The following is a 20,794-nucleotide window of genomic DNA, read 5'->3' as shown; positions in this document are numbered from 1 at the left end:
GGTTCGAGACGTATGGCCGACTCGGCGGCCAGGGCTTAGGGGCTTGTCTCGTTTCCTCCCTTGCATGGTCGCTCGAACTCTTTTTAGAGTTAAATGGATGGGCAGGGAGGAAGTGTGGTGGGCCGGGAACTCCGAGATCCCAGAAGAGTCCTATATGGAAGCCGGTAACTGCGATTCCATGCAAATTTCAGGAGTCCGTGCGCCTGAATGCTTGGTCAACACCACATAACTTTTATATTTTTCCCTCACCTGTTTTTTTTCTTTTATTTCGTGAGCACAAAACTCTCAAGGCAGTTTTCTGGGTTGAATACACGGATCACTTTTTATTCTTAAATTTAATTTCTTAATGTTCGACAATAAAACCGATTTCAACCGTGTTAGCGTCAATTTCTGCCTAGTGATCTCAATCGAAAAAACAGCGACGTATCTCTATGTGAATTTTTATTATTGACGGTGCAAGAGAAACATATCAAGGGGCGGCACAGTCTGGCAACACTCACCTCCTTATTTCATTGATTGAAAAACATTTAGTACAATTTCGCTTGCTTTCAACTGCAGAATCACTTGATATTTTCAAACAGAAATCCATGTCCCACTTGTATTGGATTAATCGTCTTGCGTCACGCCAACAGATCTGCTCCCCTGATACAAGCACAAAACTGGTCAAACAAAAGTAAAACAAACAATCCCTATAGTTCTTTGAATTTCAACAGCAGAAAATGACAAAGAATCCACTGGATATCGAATCAGTAATGATTTTGGTTTTGCCCTAATCACGTCCCAAAAGCTGTATACAGCCTCTGCATCACGGCACACTCCATTCAGTTTGGTTTTTATTTCCAGGTAACCCACGTTACATTTAATTTTGGCGAGACCGAAACTTTAAGTTGTCATTTATATCTAGAGCCTCACTGGCCTTCAAATTTATATCCGTATTCGAGTTACAAAAAGGGACAAGGGAAAAAAGTCACCCAAGTTACTTATTCAAGAATATGTCTCTTTTCGAACTCAGATAGAACACCACCCAAATTTACCTGCCATTTCTCAAAACTTAAAGGAATCTACATTTAAGATCCTATCTGTGATCACTCCTTTTAGTTCTACACCAGGCAGGGTTTTAATCTCAAGGTTTATTGAATCTGCTCGTGTGCCTTGCAATCAGAACATCTTTCTCTGGAAACGTGTATTTCTCTGCCATAGTGGGGGAGGGGGGTTAAGACTGAGCAGCAGTGTTGGGTACAACAAAACAGCATCGTCGGATAGCCTCTGTAAACAGAGACCTGACATACCCTGAGGAGAACAAACAATACAGTGATTTTGAATATGGAAATTGTTAATTACAACAGCTTTTCTTTGGAATTTTCAAACAGTGTCCTTTGTTTGCCTACATGTATATGTATTTACATGGGCTTTTTAAGCCCTTACTTAGGCACACTTTACGGGGAAAAAATAAAAAGCTGTATTTGCTGAAATCTGTTGAAAGATAAATTTTTAAATCTCCAGTCTTACTTATCTAAATTCTTTTTCAAAAGCAAGGAATATGTCCTGTTGAGAGCATACATGTACTTCCGGAAAAAGGAGATTTGAGGGGAAATTTTACAATCTACAAACCATGGGTTTTGTGAAATAAACTTGACAAATTAAAAAAGCAAGACCCCTACCAAAGGAAGCTGCTTCTTTGATTGGTTTCACCGTAGCTTCCCCCGGCTTAAACTTTGGCTTGTTGAGGTGAAACATCTGAGTGCCCTTGGATGTGGTAGCATGGCTTCTGTCCCTTCTCGTTGTAGTGATGGCCAGCAATGTGAAGCGTAATAAATACAACAAGTGTATGATTTTCAACAAAAGGAAAAACTTATAGAAGTAAACTCGGAATGGCCATATTGAAAGTAATTAAAGGGATGGCAAAAGATAGGCCCAGCTGGATAAATTTCCAGGAGAGGCAGAATGCTCAAAAACATTCAGACTAAATAAATAACATAAGAGTCAATTTCAAAGCCGAAGTAACACCTTAATTCTACTCACCTGCAAGTCATACCATCATATGAGTAGGCCTTCATCTTGGGAGCAAATTGGTTTATGAGGCTGTGGAAGCTCTCCAGGGAGGACGTCTGCGCTGCGGAAGACATTTTCCGAATGTCTTTCAGCAATGAGGTACTCTCCAGGATTTGGTACAGCTGGGTGGTTTCCTCTGTCCCTATAAAGCCACGAACCTGATTTGTTAATATCATTTTGTTTAAATTAATCTTCATGATTCCTATATTAAAGAACCATAAGGGAAAGCCTGAAAGCAAATTCTTTTTTAATACCTGGCTTCAACCATTTCTTCTTTCGCCTCCCAAGTCGGCCATGGTCACACTTAGTATACAGAGCAGAGTGCCTTCGGTGTACTCCAACGATGTGGTTACATAAAGAGGCCCACTTGGCCTCCCGGAGATCTTCTCTGCATCAGTGGTGGAAGAGGCACACCAATAGACATGATTGTTTATGGACCTCTTCCATTCGGCCACACCCTCAAACCCTTTCCTCTTTGCAAACTTATCGACCATCTTCTTGATCCCTTAATGAAAAATACAAATAAATGATACAAATTAAACTTCGGCGTGTTAAGGCCTACGTTTTGTTTGCCGAGTGAAATCACTTTTTTGCAAAAAGGAAAGTAACTGTTCCATTAGACAATTATATCTAAGATAATGCAAAGATACTTTGGGCCTTTCAAATAATTTCTTGCCGTAACTATTTCCTATGTATTTCTCAAGAAATTAGTTGAAATTCTGTAGTCTCGACAAATGAAATTAGTTGAAATTCTGTAGTCTCGACAAATGGTTTTGAAGGTCATAAAAACAAATATTTATTTTAACTTTAAATCTATATCTTCAACTACCGGTACCTTTTGCTATATGCCAGACGTCATACATGTGTAGAATTGTTGGCTCCTGTTCCTGCACATATTTGGCCAAAGACCAATGACGGTCAGTGACGAGCTTGCAGACAGTGAGGTCAGCTTCACGTAGGCTTGCCATTGTCCTTTTGAAGCCCTCCAGCTCCATGTGGTAGCTACTCTTGACTTCTTTGCACTAACAAATGAATACACAACAAATACATGTACTAAATGTTAGTAACAGTCAATCTGAGGCTATCAATCAAGACGCAGCGGCAGCAGCAAATTGAAATAATCAACTTTCAAATTGACTATGTATACAGAATAAAGTTAATGAAATGAATTCATCCTTTTGCTTGTACAAATTGTCGAGAACCATTTATCGAAAACCATCGCATGTACATCAACTCTACCTTTCTTTAGAAACAAAGCTCACCCGTACAAGCTGAATATCAACAATCTTGTTGGCGTTGAGTTCTATTGCAGTGTAGCTCCCATATTTAGCGGAGTGGCCTGGACTATCTGCCCGTCCATCCCCGCCGATGACTAGCGCTTGATTATCAGCTTTCAGACGAAGCTTTACTTCGGTGATGTGTTGTGTCCACACCGCTTCAACTGATGGCAAGAGGTGTCTCTTCTGGTGGGAGAAAAAGTGCACAGCAAAATACAAGCTGCCCCCATACTGGTCAACATGCGGAGAACCTTTGATGGGCTGGCACCAGCAAACAGGACAGCTGCAGAGAGAAGCAGATTTCCTGCAGGTGTTGCACCCAGCCATGGCTGGGAACTCCAGGTCGTCTCCTTGGACTTGCAGGCCCCTCATCGCTGAAAAACAGAAACGAAAGTCCCCACAGTTCGTTTAATCAGACTGATCTTCCGTGAACCGCACTTGAAACACTTCCTGAAAAGTTTGAAGAGCTCCCCTCGAACACAGTGTACTTTGGATGATCTTGAGGAAGAACATCCGGTGATGTTGGAACGGTCCGTGGACTTCTCCCCCTTCTTTTTACAAAAGATCAATGGCATTTGGGTAAACCAAGGTGATACCACGGTAAGTGCAGGAATGAAAAGTAGTTTCTACTCTGTGATGAGAGAAGATTAATTTTAAATTTAAAAAACATTTCGCTTTGTTTCTGTTGTAACCTTATAAAATCAATTCTCATTTCATATACTGCATCTATCGTACTTACTTTTTGAATGACCGAGTGCAACAAGGTTCTGAAGATGATGATGAGGATGGTTCATAGTCGGAGGAATCATCACGCTCTTGTTCCTCTTCTAACTCTTCCTCTTCTAATTCTTCAACTTCATTGTCTTGTACCTTCTCGACCTCTCCCTCAATAAGCAGCTTGCATTGTATTCCAGTTTCGCTGACTTCGGGAACAGCTTGTCTTCCGGCATCGGTATCTATCGGAAAAAAATTGTATAAATTTGTTGTTTATCATGAACTATGACGAGAACAAGAAAACAGAATAAGAAGAAAAAATGTAATTTATAAATTAATATGATAACAAAAATAGACATTTCAAATGCATTTTGATACTGAAGTATATCACAAGAAAGAATTTTCACTGGATCAGTCTGACAAGCAGCATCCACATTCTGTACATGTAAAAGAATAAAAAGGAAAGTTATTTTTAAAATATTTCCAGAGAGAAAAATTGAAAGAACAATATCCATTTGTTCCTCTTGAATGTTCAACAATAGTTGAAGGGAGCAAGTGATTGTGATGGACTTACCGACACAACTGGAATCATGCTACTAGCACTCACAGTACACTCTGGGTCTGGCACACTTTCTATGCACAAGGTTCTATCTCCAACCTTTCCGACCTGGTTGCTCTCTCTTCTGGCTTGTTTCCGTGGAAGCACATCCTCCATATTACCTGATAGCAGTTTCCAATGAAAGAAAACAAATTTAATGAAATTAATCCTTGTTAAAATGAATAGGAGAAATAGTTCAGTAAAACAACAGTGTAAATTTTAAACCACCACAGTTGTGCTTATATAGTGAAAAATATATTGAAAGGCAGAAGAAACAAAATCAGGTGCGGAAACCTTACGGCTAAGGATATTGTTGCCTCTCAGCTTCATGACACTCACATGAATGTCACGATCAGTAAGGCTTATGCTGATTGAAAAAGAACTGCAACTTGCATATTAGTGAGTGACCAGATTAATGTCAACAAGAAAGTGTTAACCGATTTCAACCCTGCCCCGTCATTAGCCTATCAGGATGTACAAAGTCGGCTACTATTTCTGTACAGTGTTTCTAGCTTTAAGATCAACAGAATAAACAACCAAAATTGAATTTGGGGCAGTCGCCAGCATGGACAGTGCGAATAGTTGTCATTCGTGAAGTACGTGTGTACATGTACAACTACAAGACATAATGTACATGTACATGTATCCGTGTACACGTACGTGTAAGATTCGTAGCTCAATGGTGTAAGCCCGCGATGTCGTTCAATATAGATGTACACGCACGCACCCACCCGGTAGCCACGTGTACGCACCCACCCCCGTACACGCGCATATACTGTACATGAGGTGTACTTTGCATAACGAAACGTGTACAAAACGATCACATGCACCTGCAATTATGAAACAAACGTGAATGCATGGCGAGTGAGAAACGATAAAACGTGCTCGGAGTCGCTCGCGTTTTGCAAAAGCACCCTTCCTCTTCTCTTCCAGTACCGGCTCGCTTTTCTTGCTTGTTAGAAACATTGTGGGTACAGCATCGGGACGAAGCATTGCCTTGAACTTAATCCCGAACTGATGTTGTTGATCGTTGGCGTTTCGATCAAAACAAGAAGGCTCAAAGTGTGCGGAGCAGATCACCGAGTGCTCGGTTGGTCCGACCACTTGGCTCGGGTCAGCTTCACTTTCGCCGTCCAAATTCGTCGAAATTTTGGGTCAGATGGAAAACGATGCAGACTAAAACCAACTTTGGTAGTGTTGCTGCAACCAGCAACAATACAGGTCGGTGGCATTCTGATAAAAACTACTTTATTTTCGTGAAGGAGTGCGGCGAAATTCTCAAGAAACTTTAGAAGGAGTGCGTGTGACGCTGCCGATCAAACTGCCACGCATAACCTGGAAAGTGTGCCGATATCCGGGGTTTACGTCACACATTCTTATGTTTATGAGGAGATAGGCGGGGCGTGTTCGTCACCCCTCGAACATGTTATTATTTTTTTTGAGCAAAAAATTGTTCAGGTAGAAACACTTTATCAATTGAAATAATAAAAAAAATTACATAGACCCTTTAAAGCCGTGCATTTCCGACACAATCGAGCGCCAAGCTCCGGAGCGGTTCCCCGGGCGAACCCGACACTAGGGCGGTGGCGCGGTTGCTGCGGCGCGGTGAATTGCCATCTTTGGAAAACCTCGTCCAAGAGGTTCGAATGTCCGGTGTTCCATGCAGCCGAGCAGACCGGGGGTCTCCAGCCTGCCGTCCATCGGCTCGCTGGCCCACCCAAGGCCTCTGAGAGGACTTTGCCCTGGGACAAGTTGGGCCCAAAACGTGCGTATTTCAATGAGAGCATTTTGGCCCTCAAACCCCCTGGTTTGCCTATTTATAGGGGGAGGGTGGTCTCGAGCTCAGCTCCAGCTGCCAGAAATTAGTACAGCCATATATTGTCCATATAATACGGCCATTCCTACACAGTGGAGCCCAAGGCTCAGGAGCGATTCCCCCTCGGGTCTGGACGCGGCCGGTCGACCCTCATGAACAGGAGAGGGTCGGCCGGCCCGCCAGGCCTTCCCCCGAGGTGTCCAGAAGGCCGCTCCCGGGCCCCAGTTCGGCCGGACCCCGGGCTGGGAGGTGCCGTGGTGCGTGGCTGCAACCCTGCAGGAGGGGCTGGAGCGGCAGCACGGCCCGCTGCGGACGAGCAACCGGGAGAGAGAGAGAAAGAGAGGGGGGCATGGCCCCTCGAATAGCGGCGGACTCTCCGCTGCCCCCGTTTAGCCCCCTCCGCCGAGTCCCGGCAGCCCAAGGCGCACCGACGTCGGCGGCATCCCAGGCCAGGAGAGCAGGCAGCGGCCCCCCGCAGCCGGAGCCGCGTGCAACCCTGCAGCACGCCCGCCGAGCAGGCGGCGGGCGGCGCCCCGCAGTCGCGCCGGGTCGCGGCTCCGGCGGCGGCAGGCAGGATCCCCGACCGGGGATCTCCCTTGTTTTGTAGCGCAGCCCAAAGGCGGGTGGTAAACTCCATCCAAGGCTAAAAACCGGCACTAGACCGATAGAGCACATGTACTGTGATGGAAAGTTGAAAAGCACTCCAAAGAGAGAGTTCAAGAGTACGTGAAGCCGTCGAGAAGCAAACGGGAGGGCCGCGCAGATCGGGCCCGGGAGATTCAGCGCGGCCGGCGGGGTGCCCGCCGCGGCCCCGCACCCCACTAGCCATGGGGCGGGGCCCAGGGGAGCCTCCGAGGCCCGGCCGCGTGCACTTCTCCCGGGTGCGGCGCCCACGACCGGCTGGGCATCCGGGTCGGCATAGGCCGGCCGGTTGGGGTTCCTCCGGCCACCCCGGTTCCCCGACGGGGGGAGGCCGGTCGGAGAGCCTAGAGACCGGCCGTGGTCGCGCCGGCCGCAATGCCGAGGAAGAGACGACGGGCCGCAACCGCCCGCGCGCCGCCGCCTCCCCGCGGCAGCCGCTGGGCTGGGCCTCCCGGCCCTCCGGAGGGCCCGGTTCGCCGCGACCGTCCCCGGTGGCGGCTGGCCGGTGGTCCCCGGCCGGGTCCGTGTCGGCCGTGCCGAGGCGCCCCGGGTCCGCGGGCGATTGTCGCGAGTCCTGCCGACCCGTCTTGAAACACGGACCAAGGAGTCTATCGGGCCCACGAGTCCGGGGGCCGCCAGGCGAAGCCCCGAGGTGCACTGAGAGTGTAGGCCGGCCAGGGCCCGGCCGGGGCGGGATCCGGCCGCCCCGCTGCCAGCCCCCCGCGGCTGCGGCGGAGGAAGAGTGGGCACGCTAGGACCCAAAGATGGTGAACTATGCCCGAGCAGGACGAAGCCAGAGCAAACTCTGGTGGAGGTCCGCAGTGATTCTAACTTGCAAATCGATCTTCCGACTTGGGTATAGGGGCGAAAGACTAATCGAACCGTCTAGTAGCTGGTTCCCTCCGATAGCTGGCGCCCGGGAAAGAGAGAGAGAGAGAGCAGTTGCAACCGGTAAAGCGAATGATTAGAGGCCTTGGGGCCGAAACGACCTCAACCTATTCTCAAACTTTAAATTGGTGCGGGGCCCGACCCGCCGGCTCAGGGCCGGGCCCTCAATACACGGGCGCCCAGTGGGCCATTCTTAGTAAACAGGACCGGCGCTGCGGGATGAACCGAGCGCCGGGTTGGGGCGCTGCATTGCGGCCGACGCTCATCAGAGCCCAGAAAAGGCGTTGGTTGATACGGACAGAAGGACGGTGGCCATGGAAGTCGGAATCCGCCAAGGAGTGTGTAACAACTCACATGCCGAGTCAACTAGCCCTGAAAACGAATGGCGCTGAACGTGCCGACCACACCCGGCCGTTGGGGCAGAGAGCGAGTGGGACCGCCGCCCGGGTAGTACACCCCGACGAGTAGGAGGGCCGCCGCGGTGCGCGTCGAAGTGCCGGCCATGAGGCCACTTGGAGCCGCCGCGGGCGCAGATCTTGGGGGTAGTAGCAAATATTCGACAGATCCTCGAGGGCCGAGTGGCGGAAAAGGCTTCCACGTGAACAGCAGTTGTACATAGGTCAGTCGATTCTAAGCCCCAGGGAAGTTCCACTCCGAGCGGGGCCGGGGCCTCGCCCCCGTACGAAAGGGAATCTGGTCAATATTACCGAACCCGCAGGTGGAGCCCTCCGAGCTCCGAAGCAAGCGAGCCCGCAGACGCCGGCAGGGGCCCCATGAAGAGTTTTCTTTTCTTGCTAAGGGGCGGGATCCCTGGAATCGGCTTGTCCAGAGCTAGGGGCTGCGGCCCCGTAGAGCGACGCGTCTACGCCGGCGTCCGGCGAGCTTCGGCCGGCCCTTGAAAATGCGGGGTCGTACCCATAGCCGCAGCCGGTCTCCAAGGTGAACAGCCTCTGGTCGACAGAACAATGTAGGTAAGGGAAGTCGGCAAGCCGGATCCGTAACTTCGGTTTTCGGAACTCGAGGAAATGATTAAGAGGAACTGACGGGGGCATTCGTATTGCGGTGTGAGAGGTGAAATTCTTGGATCGCCACAAGACGACCGACTGCGAAAGCATTTGCCAAGAAGGTTTTCATTAATCAGGAACGAAAGTTAGAGGTTTGAAGGCGATCAGATACCGCCCTACTGGGGCGGTACATCTGTCAAAGGGTAACACAGGTGTCCTAAGGAGAACCCAGCGAGAACGGAAAGCTCGCGCGGAGCCAAAGGGCAAAGGCTCGTTTGATTTTGATTTTCAGTATCAATACGGACAGTGAAAGCGTGGCCTATCGATCCTTTTGAGCTTCGGAGTTTGAAGCAAGAGGTGTCAGAAAATTACAACAGGGATAACTGGCTTGTGGCAGCCAAGCGTTCATACCGACGTTGCGTTTTTGATCTGCTGAAACTAAACCTTTCGATCCGAGGGATTTGCCCGCGCCGAAGACGGGCCTATCCTGGCGGGCCGGGTCGGAGGACGGGCGGCAGCGGCGGGAGGCGGCTGCCGGGAGAGTGGCGGCGCCACTTGTGTGGCGGCAGCGAGGCGGGGGCGGCGGGTTGGGTTGTGGAGGGCCGGCCGGCAAGCGGCCTTCAGGCGGGCCGGACCCAGAGGAGGGGGAGACCGGGGAGGACCGGCGGCTGAGGAGGAGCGGGTGCAGCCGGAGGAGGGCCCGCCGGGAATGACGGCGGAGTGAACCGGCGCTCTCCCGGCGGACCGGGATGAGCTGCTGGGCCGCGAGTCTGAGGGGGCCGCCCCAAACTGACCTGAAATCCAGGGTGGGCAGTATACCCCGCAGGAGGGCTCTGGGGGAGTAGCGTCGGGGTGGCGAGTTGCCAAGTCGGTCCTAATGCCTTCGTGCGACGGGCCGTCGGGCGGGGAGGGACCGGGGCCGGGGACAGAGTCTCGCAGCGGGCGGCGCCGGTACCGCCGTGGGTGCGGGCTTCGTGGCCCGCGACAGGTCGGATCTCCAGTTTCGACCCGACTCGGGCGCAAAAACCGACTCGTCCCTACCTGCGAACGCGTCGGCGAGGCACCCCGGCTCTCGAGAGCGTCTCTCGTCGGGAACTGTTGGGCCCAAAACGTACGTATTTCAATGAGAGTATTTTGGACCTTAACCCCCACTCCCTGCTTTGCCTATTTATAGGGGGAAAATGGTCTCGAGCTTAGCTCAGGCTACCAGAAATCAGTACAGCCATATATTGTCCATACAATACGGCAATTCCTACATGGTCGAGCCCAAGCCTCCGGGGCGATTCCCCCTGGGTTCTGGACAAGCCCCGCTCCGGAGCGGCTCAAGGAAAGTGGCTGCTCGCCGCCCCGCCGGGAGGCCTTCCAGGCGCTCGGTCAACGGCGTTTTCGGCGCGGCCGGCCGACCCCTCCAGCCTAGGAGAGCGTCGGCCGGCCGGTGCATGGCCGTTCTTAGTTGGTGGAGCGATTTGTCTGATTAATTCCGATAATGAACGAGACTCTGGCTTGCTAAATAGTCGCACCGGCCGCCCCGCCAGGCGCTGACTTCTTACAGGGACAAGTGGCGTTCAACCACGCGAGATTGAGCAATAACAGATCTGTAATGCCCTTAGATGTTCGAGGCCGCACGTGCGCTGCACTGAAGGGATCAGCAGGTAGCCGCCCTTCGCCGGAAGGTCTGGGCAATCCGTTGAACCGCATTCGTGCTTGGGATAGGGAGTTGCAATTGTCTCCCTTGAACGAGGAATTCCCAGTAAGCGCGAGTCATCAGCTCGCGTTGATTACGTCCCTGCCCTGTGTACACACCGCCCGTCGCTACTACCGATTGAATGGCTTAGTGAGATCCTCGGACGGGCCGCGGGGGGCCCCGGCACCTCGCTCGTACGCCCGGAAGACGATCGAACTTGAGGATTTAGAGGAAGTAAAAGTCGTAACAAGGTCTCCGCAGGAGAACCTGCGGAAGGATCATCACCGAGCAGAGAGAGCGTGCCCGGCCGGCCCCCTTCCGTCCGCCGAGGCGGGGAGGGCCAGCCACCGTGCTGTCTTCCGGGTGTAGGCGGGAGTGGCCCCCGACGGGGTGCGCCCGAGCCCGCACTGAGTGGGCGCAGGACTCCCCGCGCTAGTCCCCGCGGCCCGGGCCTCGTTCGCCTGAGGGTTGCATTGAGCAGGGCAATCGCCGCAGCCGGGAGGGGCCGCGGCGAGAGAACGCCGGCCGGCAGCCGCGAGGCCCGAGACCCCGCGTGGACACTGGCTGCAGGTGGCAACAAGGGGAGTTCCAAGAGACCAGGAGGTCGAGGCACGGGTCCCCCGCTCTCCGGGGAGGATGATATAAGAAATCTGCGGGCAGGCGAAGGGGCACCGGCCGGGCGCTGTCTCCGCGCGGAGGGCCGGGAAGGTCCCTGGGGGAGTCTGCAGTGGGAGGCAAGAGAGAGAGAGACTGAGGCCTATTGCGAACCCATCCACCTCAGGTCGGGCGAGAGGACCCGCTGGATTTAAGCATATCACTAAGTGGAGGAAAAGAAACTAACCAGGATTCCCCCAGCAACGGCGAGCGAAGCGGGAAGAGCCCAGCGCCGAATCCCCGGGCCCCCAGTGGGCCCGCGGGAACTGTGGCGTAGGGAAGCCCGTCCGGCGGTCGCGGCGGTGCCGAGGTCCCTCTGATCGAGGCCCCCTCCGTCCCGTGGCGGGTGTCAGGCCACTGCAGGCGCCGTCCGGCCGGTGACCAGGACTTCCGGGAGTCGGGTTGTTTTGTAGCGCAACCCAAAGGCGGGTGGTAAACTCCATCCAAGGCTAAATACCGGCAGGAGACCGATAGAGCACAAGTACCGTGAGGGAAAGTTGAAAAACACTCTGGAGAGAGAGTTCAAGAGTACGTGAAGCCGTCGAGAAGCAAACGGGAGGGCCGCGCAGATCGGGCCCGGGAGATTCAGCGCGGCCGGCGCGGTGCCCGCTGCGGCCCCGCACCCCCTAGCGTACAATTCTCCCGGGCGCGGCGCCCGCGACCGGCTGGGCATCCGGGCCGGCATGGGCCAGCCGGTTGGGGTTCCTCCGGCCACCCCGGTCCCCCGACGGAGGGCCAGTCGGAGAGCCTAGAGACCGGCCGTGGTCGCGCCGGAGGGCCCCGCCTTCCACTTCCCCTGTGGCGGCGGGCTGGCGGTCCCCGGCCGGGCTGGTGTCGGCCGCGCCGAGGCGCCCCGGTTCCGCGGGCGATTGTTGCGAGCGCTGCCGACCCTTCTTGAAACACGGACCAAGGAGTCTATCGGGCCCGAGAGTCGGGGGGCCGCCAGGCGAAGCCCCGAGGCGCAACGAGAGTGTAGGCCGGCCAGGGCCCGGTCGAGGCGGGATCCGGCTGCGCGGCGGCCGGTGCACCGCCGCCAGCCCCCTGCAGCTGCGGCGGAGGAAGAGCGGGCACGCTAGGACCCGAAGGATGGTGAACTATGCCCGAGCAGGACCAAGCCAGAGGAAACTCTGGTGGAGGTCCGCAGCGATTCTGACCTGCAAATCGATCGTCCGACTTGGGTATAGGGGCGAAAGACCCGTCTAGTCGAACCGTCTAGTAGCTGGTTCCCTCCGATAGCTGGCGCCCGGGAAAGAGAGAGAGAGAGAGCAGTTGCAACCGGTAAAGCGAATGATTAGAGGCCTTGGGGCCGAAACGACCTCAACCTATTCTCAAACTTTAAATTGGTGCGGGGCCCGACCCGCCGGCTCAGGGCCGGGCCCTCAATACACGGGCGCCCAGTGGGCCATTCTTAGTAAACAGGACCGGCGCTGCGGGATGAACCGAGCGCCGGGTTGGGGCGCTGCATTGCGGCCGACGCTCATCAGAGCCCAGAAAAGGCGTTGGTTGATACGGACAGAAGGACGGTGGCCATGGAAGTCGGAATCCGCCAAGGAGTGTGTAACAACTCACATGCCGAGTCAACTAGCCCTGAAAACGAATGGCGCTGAACGTGCCGACCACACCCGGCCGTTGGGGCAGAGAGCGAGTGGGACCGCCGCCCGGGTAGTACACCCCGACGAGTAGGAGGGCCGCCGCGGTGCGCGTCGAAGTGCCGGCCATGAGGCCACTTGGAGCCGCCGCGGGCGCAGATCTTGGGGGTAGTAGCAAATATTCGACAGATCCTCGAGGGCCGAGTGGCGGAAAAGGCTTCCACGTGAACAGCAGTTGTACATAGGTCAGTCGATTCTAAGCCCCAGGGAAGTTCCACTCCGAGCGGGGCCGGGGCCTCGCCCCCGTACGAAAGGGAATCTGGTCAATATTACCGAACCCGCAGGTGGAGCCCTCCGAGCTCCGAAGCAAGCGAGCCCGCAGACGCCGGCAGGGGCCCCATGAAGAGTTTTCTTTTCTTGCTAAGGGGCGGGATCCCTGGAATCGGCTTGTCCAGAGCTAGGGGCTGCGGCCCCGTAGAGCGACGCGTCTACGCCGGCGTCCGGCGAGCTTCGGCCGGCCCTTGAAAATGCGGGGTCGTACCCATAGCCGCAGCCGGTCTCCAAGGTGAACAGCCTCTGGTCGACAGAACAATGTAGGTAAGGGAAGTCGGCAAGCCGGATCCGTAACTTCGGTTTTCGGAACTCGAGGAAATGATTAAGAGGAACTGACGGGGGCATTCGTATTGCGGTGTGAGAGGTGAAATTCTTGGATCGCCACAAGACGACCGACTGCGAAAGCATTTGCCAAGAAGGTTTTCATTAATCAGGAACGAAAGTTAGAGGTTTGAAGGCGATCAGATACCGCCCTACTGGGGCGGTACATCTGTCAAAGGGTAACACAGGTGTCCTAAGGAGAACCCAGCGAGAACGGAAAGCTCGCGCGGAGCCAAAGGGCAAAGGCTCGTTTGATTTTGATTTTCAGTATCAATACGGACAGTGAAAGCGTGGCCTATCGATCCTTTTGAGCTTCGGAGTTTGAAGCAAGAGGTGTCAGAAAATTACAACAGGGATAACTGGCTTGTGGCAGCCAAGCGTTCATACCGACGTTGCGTTTTTGATCTGCTGAAACTAAACCTTTCGATCCGAGGGATTTGCCCGCGCCGAAGACGGGCCTATCCTGGCGGGCCGGGTCGGAGGACGGGCGGCAGCGGCGGGAGGCGGCTGCCGGGAGAGTGGCGGCGCCACTTGTGTGGCGGCAGCGAGGCGGGGGCGGCGGGTTGGGTTGTGGAGGGCCGGCCGGCAAGCGGCCTTCAGGCGGGCCGGACCCAGAGGAGGGGGAGACCGGGGAGGACCGGCGGCTGAGGAGGAGCGGGTGCAGCCGGAGGAGGGCCCGCCGGGAATGACGGCGGAGTGAACCGGCGCTCTCCCGGCGGACCGGGATGAGCTGCTGGGCCGCGAGTCTGAGGGGGCCGCCCCAAACTGACCTGAAATCCAGGGTGGGCAGTATACCCCGCAGGAGGGCTCTCACGATAGCTGGCACCCGGGAAAGAGAGAGAGCAGTTGCATCCGGTAAAGCGAATGATTAGAGGCCTTGGGGCCGAAACGACCTCAACCTATTCTCAAACTTTAAATTGGTACGGGGCCCGACCTGCCGGCTCGGGGCCGGGCCCTCAATGCACGGGCGCCCAGTGGGCCATTCTTGGTAAGCAGGACCGCCGCCCGGGTGGTACGCCCCGACGAGTGGGAGGGCTGCCGCGGTGAGCGTCGAAGCGCGGGCCGCGAGGCCGCGTGGAGCCGCTGCGGGCGCAGATCTTAGTGGTGGTAGCAAATATTCGATTGAGATCCTCGATGGCCAAGTGGCGGAGAAGGCTTCCATGTGAACAGCAGTTGTACATGGGTCAGTCGATCCTAAGCCCCAGGGAAGTTCCGCTCCGAGCGGAGGCGGGCACCCCGCTCCTTGCAGGGCCGGGGACTCGCCACCGGGCGAAAGGGAATCTGGCCCCGCAGACGCCAGCCGGGGCCCCGGGAAGAGATTTCTTTTCTTGCTGAGGGGCGGGATCCCTGGAATCGTCCGCAGCCGGGGCGCTGACGCAATGTGATTTCTGCCCAGTGCTCTGAATTTCAAAGTGAAGAAATTCAGCGAAGCATGGGTAAACGGCGGGAGCAACTATGACTCTCTTAAGGTAGCCAAATGCCTCGTCGTCTAATTAGTGACGCGCATGAATGGATTAACGAGATTCCCACTGTCCCTATCTATCTAGCGAAACCACAGCCAAGGGAACGGGCTTGGCAGAATCAGCTTGACTCTAGTCTGACCTTGTGAAGAGACACGGAGGGGTGTGGGATAAGTGGGAGGGCCCCAGGCCCGACGCTGAAATGCCACTACTCTCGTGGTTTCTTTACTTAGCCGGTGAGGCGGGGAGCAGGCCCAGTCTTCTGGCGCTACGCGGCCGGCCACTCGCTCCGGCGACAGCTTCAGTCGGGGAGTTTAACTGGCAGAATCAGCGGGGAAACAAGACCCTGTCGAGCTTGACTCTAGTCTGACCTTATGAAGAGACACTAGGGGTGGGAGAGAGACACTGGGAGTTACTTAGACGGTGGGGCGGGGAGCGGGCCCAGTCTTCTGGCGCTACGCGGCCGGCCGCCTCGCGGCGCCGCGGGCCGCCGGCCGCCACCCGCTCCGGTGACAGCTTCAGGCGGGGAGTTTGACTGGGGCGGTACATCTGCCAAAGGGTAACACAGGTGTCCTAAGGCGAGCTCAGCGAGGACGAAATACCCGCGTAGAGCAAAAGGGCAAAAGCTCCTTTGATTTTGATTTTCAGTATGAATACGGACGTCAAAGCGTGGCCTATCGATCCTTTTGAGCTTCGGAGTTTGAAGCAAGAGGTGTCAGAAAAGTTACCACAGGGATAAGGCACCAAGTCAAAAGAAAACGGTTCATGAAGTGGGAAACGATACATAAACGATAAGCTCCTTACCTGCTTCATTGTAAAGCGGGAAACGATAAGGAGTCACTAGCTAAATGGCTTGTGGTTTGGTGAACGCCACTGCTGGGTGATGTTTTCTAACAATAGAGAGCTTTAAGGATTACACTCAAATGTGGCTGGTGGTTGAGTTATTAAAGCTGTTTATCAACAGCTGGGACCCCAGCCCATTGATATGTCAACAATTTGGGGGGATGGGATGGGTTTGTACTACCATTTACATGGATATGGATGTTTTTTCCTTCAGTTTGCCATGCTACCCTTACATACCAACATTGGTCGACTTTTCTTATTTTACTTTTTAGATTGATTTGAAGTCCTGTGATTGTTGCATCTATAATGCTCTCCAATTTGTCTATTGTCTATTCCAACCTTTGACAAATCTATCAAGTGGAAATCACTGCCTGACAGTGCTAGATGTTGGGAAAGAAAACTACAGATCTTAATTCAATGACACAAGACTTAGTGATGCACAGAGGCCTGCTGACTCTGATGGAGTTAGTCTTTTGTTGGGAGATTAATTGCTTCCCCTTCTGAATAAGCTGTGCTAAGCCTGTGGATAAACTGGCCAATTTACACAACAAAGCCGATGCACAATAACCATTCCTGGTAAGCTGGGAGTCAGGGCTTTTGTACCAAGGTGGGGGAATTGGTGGTATGCATCAAAGAGGTTGCTGCATAGCCAACTCCTTTTCGGGAAACGCTCTCTTGCAATCATTGCCCACTTGCAGTTGAATCGGGCAATGGTTTGAAAGAGGATTAAGGGCAATCATTTCCCGCTTGGTGAACCGTTTCTATTTTGACTTGGCGCCTAACTGGCTTGTGGCAGCCAAGCGTTCATAGCGACGTTGCTTTTTGATCCTTCGATGTCGGTTCTTCCTATCATTGCGAAGCAGAATTCGCCAAGCGTTGGATTGTTCACCCATTAATAGGGAACGTGAGCTGGGTTTAGACGGTCGTGAGACAGGTTAGTTTTACCATACTCATGAGAGGTCGCCGCCACGGCAATACTGCTCAGTACGAGAGGAACCGCAGATTCGGACCCCTGGTTCAGGCGCTCGGTCGAGAGGCCGGTGGTGCGAGGCTACCAACCGAGAGATTACGGCTGAATGCCTCTAAGTCGAAATCTCTGCCGGTGCGCGGCGACGCCGCCGGCGTCCCGCACGAGGGCGGCCCGCATCAGCGCCCACCCGCTCTTGCGTTGGTAGGCCGGGCCGACCCCGCCGACTCCGCCCGCGGTCCCTGCCGGGAGCTCCGGGGGAACCGCCGTCTCCAGAGGGACGCCAGATCACTTGCAGACAACTTGGGTATGGATCGGGGTGTCGTTTCCTAGTAGAGCAGCCGCTTCACTGCGATCTGCTGAAACTAAACCTTTCAATCAAAGGGATTTGCCAGCGCCGCAGACGGGCCGATCCTGGCGAGCCGGGTCGGACGACGTGCCGCGGATGAAAATCAAAAAATAAGAATTTAGAGACCATTGTCACGTACATTTATAATCTATATGAAATGTTTGGTGCACGTATAAAAAAGCAATTTGTAACAAAATAACAATCATTTGCAAACTGAATATCAATTAGATAATTGTGTCATCAGTTAAAATGAAATATTCTGGGGCCTTTTTTTCCTTTCATGATGGAGTCTCCAAGAGTAAATTGGCTGCCATATAAGGGCAAGGTTAAGGTGATTTACTCATCTTCATCATCCATCATTTTACAGTCTTGGTGCAGTTCTCAAAATGTTCAGTTCTATAGAAAGCAAAATGACAGGAAAAATTCTCAGTTGGAAGTCACGTCCAGGCATTCGATCAGTTGGGAAGATGGTGCGCAGCTAAAATAGTTAAAGATGAAAAATGGTTATACCTAGTGAGTTTTATTGGTTATTTAATGGTATACCTGTTGATGTAATGAAATGCCATAAAACCCTAGAAAGATATTTGAAGAGTCGTCCCGTCTTCATAAATCACAGATTTCTACCTTTGAATATTTTACAGTTTAACACCGGTGAGCATTACAGCCAACAAATATCATATATCTTTGTCACAGAAAACCGCAGGCAAGCCCCCCAAAAAATCACTGTCACAAAAGTGTTAAAGAAAGCAGTACAGTTTTTGAGAGAGTGTCAGCAAGGCGACCAGGTTGAAACAGGTGATGGGCACAAAGGAACTATTCTAACAGTGGATCCCTTCAAAAGAATCTTTGTCCTGCAAGATGGAACTGCAGTAAATCTTGAAAACATTTCATTTCCAGGTAAAGATTACACAGATAAAAATTTTTGGGTTTCCTACATACATCTTGGTCATGCATTTTTTAAACTTCTTATTCCTAAAAAATCCTGGAAAAGTCATGAAATGTAGTTTTCCAGGAAATGAAGTTTTCTGTGAAAACCCAGTTTTCGCAACCAAGAGAGCGATTTAATAACAAGTTGACTCTAGTGTTAGATTTAATTTAAATATTATGATCTGTTTTCTGTTAACTTTATACTAGTTAAAATGAAATCTGTTTGTACTCTATACAATAAAACATGCCATAATCAGGAGGGATCACAGAAACTTTTTATAAATCCCAAATTTTGGACTGGTAGTTTCCAGTTCGGGTTATTTCTTTTACAAAAAGCCCAAAATTGCGGGCCTGTTTGGAAAGACAATGAGAGCTGGGCGAACAGTTTTACTATTTTGGATATATCTTTGGGAAAAGGCAAATAAAAACAAATCGTGACTAAAACCCATAAAATTGAAACGAAAATTGATCTACTGGCCATAATCTTGAATTTCCGGCAAAAAAACCGAAGACAAACCTCCTCCAAGAGTCAACAGGCGGCGCTATTTCGCTCTGATTTTTCATTGCTTTCTATGCGTGCACTGAACTAAAGGAAGCCCATTCGAACACAAGGTAAAATCGACCACGTTTGCGGTCCCGGTGCAGGCAACCAAAGTCCTTGGGGCCTCTTACCCCCCCCCCGTGGCAACTTAAAAAAGAACACAAAAAACAAAAAAAAACAGAGTGTTCTTGGGTCATTCAGCTTTCCATTGATTTTCGATTTTAAGTAGGTTACTTAAACAATGAAATTTCTAATTATTCACCAAAAACAAACTCAACCCCCCCCCCTACAAAAGTGAAAGCTCCCAAGTCTGTCAGCAGCGGCCATTTTTTAAGTGACATCCCTCCACCTTTTCAGTCTCTTGGAACAATTTGTCAGTAGCATTTTGCTGTGCTTGGCCCTGGGATGGGAGCCCTTGAATGTGGAGAGTTCATTCTGGGCCATTCTACCACAATTCCATAATTTCTTGGGCCACACAATCTCCTCTTTTCAAATAAACTCTAAGGGTACTTTTTCAGCGCCTCGGTTTGGCGCAGAATTCTCCTTGAACTGGGCAGAGCACCCCTATGGGCGCGTATTTTGGTGTAGTGAGACGTGTCTGGACGGACGTGCAGTCCGGGGACTTTACCATATTGATGCGCGCGCATTAATTTAAATTTATCAAGGAAGAGCTGCCAGTGAGATTTGTGTGTAGGCCAATTGTGCATTTTTGCTACATGGTGCACTATTGTAGCGTTTTGATCGCTCAGTCTTTGCAGAGCAAAATTCTGTGCAGTATAACTTGGTTATTAATGGTTTTGTTATCTACGTAAATATGAACGACCCGACTCAATTCTCTGAAATTGCCAAATGGTTAAGCTCATGGTTATCAGATCGTCAGATCGTGGGTTCGAATCCCCCCGCTGACTTTTATTTTCCCAAAGCTTGCTGTCAGTCAGTAGCTATAAGAGACTCTAATTCACCCCCGCCAAATACCAACAGTACCTTAGCCCACGGGATAAGCTCTTCTGCTGGGACTGTCCGCGAAGTCCAGGTGAGCGCCTTAGTACAGGTTCGAGACGTATGGCCGACTCGGCGGCCAGGGCTTAGGGGCTTGTCTCGTTTCCTCCCTTGCATGGTCGCTCGAACTCTTTTTAGAGTTAAACGGATGGGCAGGGAGGAAGTGTGGTGGGCCGGGAACCCCGAGATCCCAGAAGAGTCCTACATGGAAGCCGGTAACTGCGATTCCTTACGAATTTCAGGAGTCCGTGCGCCTGAATGCTTGGTCAACACCACATAACTTTTATATTTTGCCGTCAGTTTTTTTTTTATTTCGTGAGCGCAAAACTCTCAAGGCAATTTTTTGGGTTGAATACTTGGAAATTTTTTATTTATAATCTTAATTTATTAAATGTTTATTATTTACGGTGCAAGAGAAACAGATCAAGGGGCGGCACAGTTTGGCAACACTCGCCTCCTTATTTCATTGATGGAAAAACATTTAGTACAATTTCGTTTGCTTTTAACTGCAGAATCATTTAATATTTTCAAACAGAAATCCTCACAAAAGACATGCATGTCCCAACTGTATTGGATTAATCTTCTTGCGTCACGCCAACAGATCTACTCCCCCAAATACAAGCACAAAACTGGTCGAACAAAAGCAAAACAAACGAACAATCCCTATAGTTCTTTGAATTTCAACAACAGAAAATGACAGAGAATCCACTGGATGTCAAATCAGTAAAGATTTTTGTTTTACCCTTATCACGTCCCGAAAGCTGTATACAGCCTCTGTATCACCGCACACTCCATTCGGTTTTGGTTTTTATCTCCACGTAACCCACGTTACATTTAATTTTGGCAAGACCGAAACTTCATGTTGTCATTTATATCTAGAGCCTCACTGGCCCTAAATTTTATATCAGTATTCGAGTTACAAAACGGGACAAGGGAAAAAGTCACCCAAGTTACTTGGTCAAGAATATGTCTCTTTTCAAACTCAAATAGAACACCACCAAAATTTACCTGCCATATTTTCAAAAGTTAAGAAAATATCAAAATGCAAGTATTGACCATTCCGTATTTCCCCAAGTGCTGTGCATGAAAATGGTACGATGGAACACCGTGTTTGGAGTTACGATGAACTCCTGCAA

At 51.9% G+C, this 20,794-nt stretch overlaps 3 pseudogenes; 2 read left to right on the top strand and 1 right to left on the bottom strand.

The window, feature by feature from the left end:
- Positions 1 to 1,213: 1,213 nt before the first annotated feature.
- LOC147797444 (uncharacterized) lies at positions 1,214 to 4,758 on the bottom strand (annotated as a pseudogene).
- A 2,939-nt stretch (positions 4,759 to 7,697) lies between these two features.
- On the top strand, positions 7,698 to 8,943 carry LOC147797443 (large subunit ribosomal RNA; annotated as a pseudogene).
- A 2,504-nt stretch (positions 8,944 to 11,447) lies between these two features.
- On the top strand, positions 11,448 to 17,234 carry LOC147797442 (large subunit ribosomal RNA; annotated as a pseudogene).
- Positions 17,235 to 20,794: the final 3,560 nt, after the last annotated feature.

This window comes from Acanthaster planci, linkage group LG11 (assembly GCF_054643075.1).
Source record: "Acanthaster planci isolate LZ-2023a linkage group LG11, COTS_SCS, whole genome shotgun sequence".
NCBI classification, from domain to species: Eukaryota; Metazoa; Echinodermata; class Asteroidea; order Valvatida; family Acanthasteridae; genus Acanthaster; species Acanthaster planci.
The sequence above is the reverse complement of the archived record's forward strand: the minus strand, read 5'-3'. Positions and strand labels throughout refer to the sequence as shown.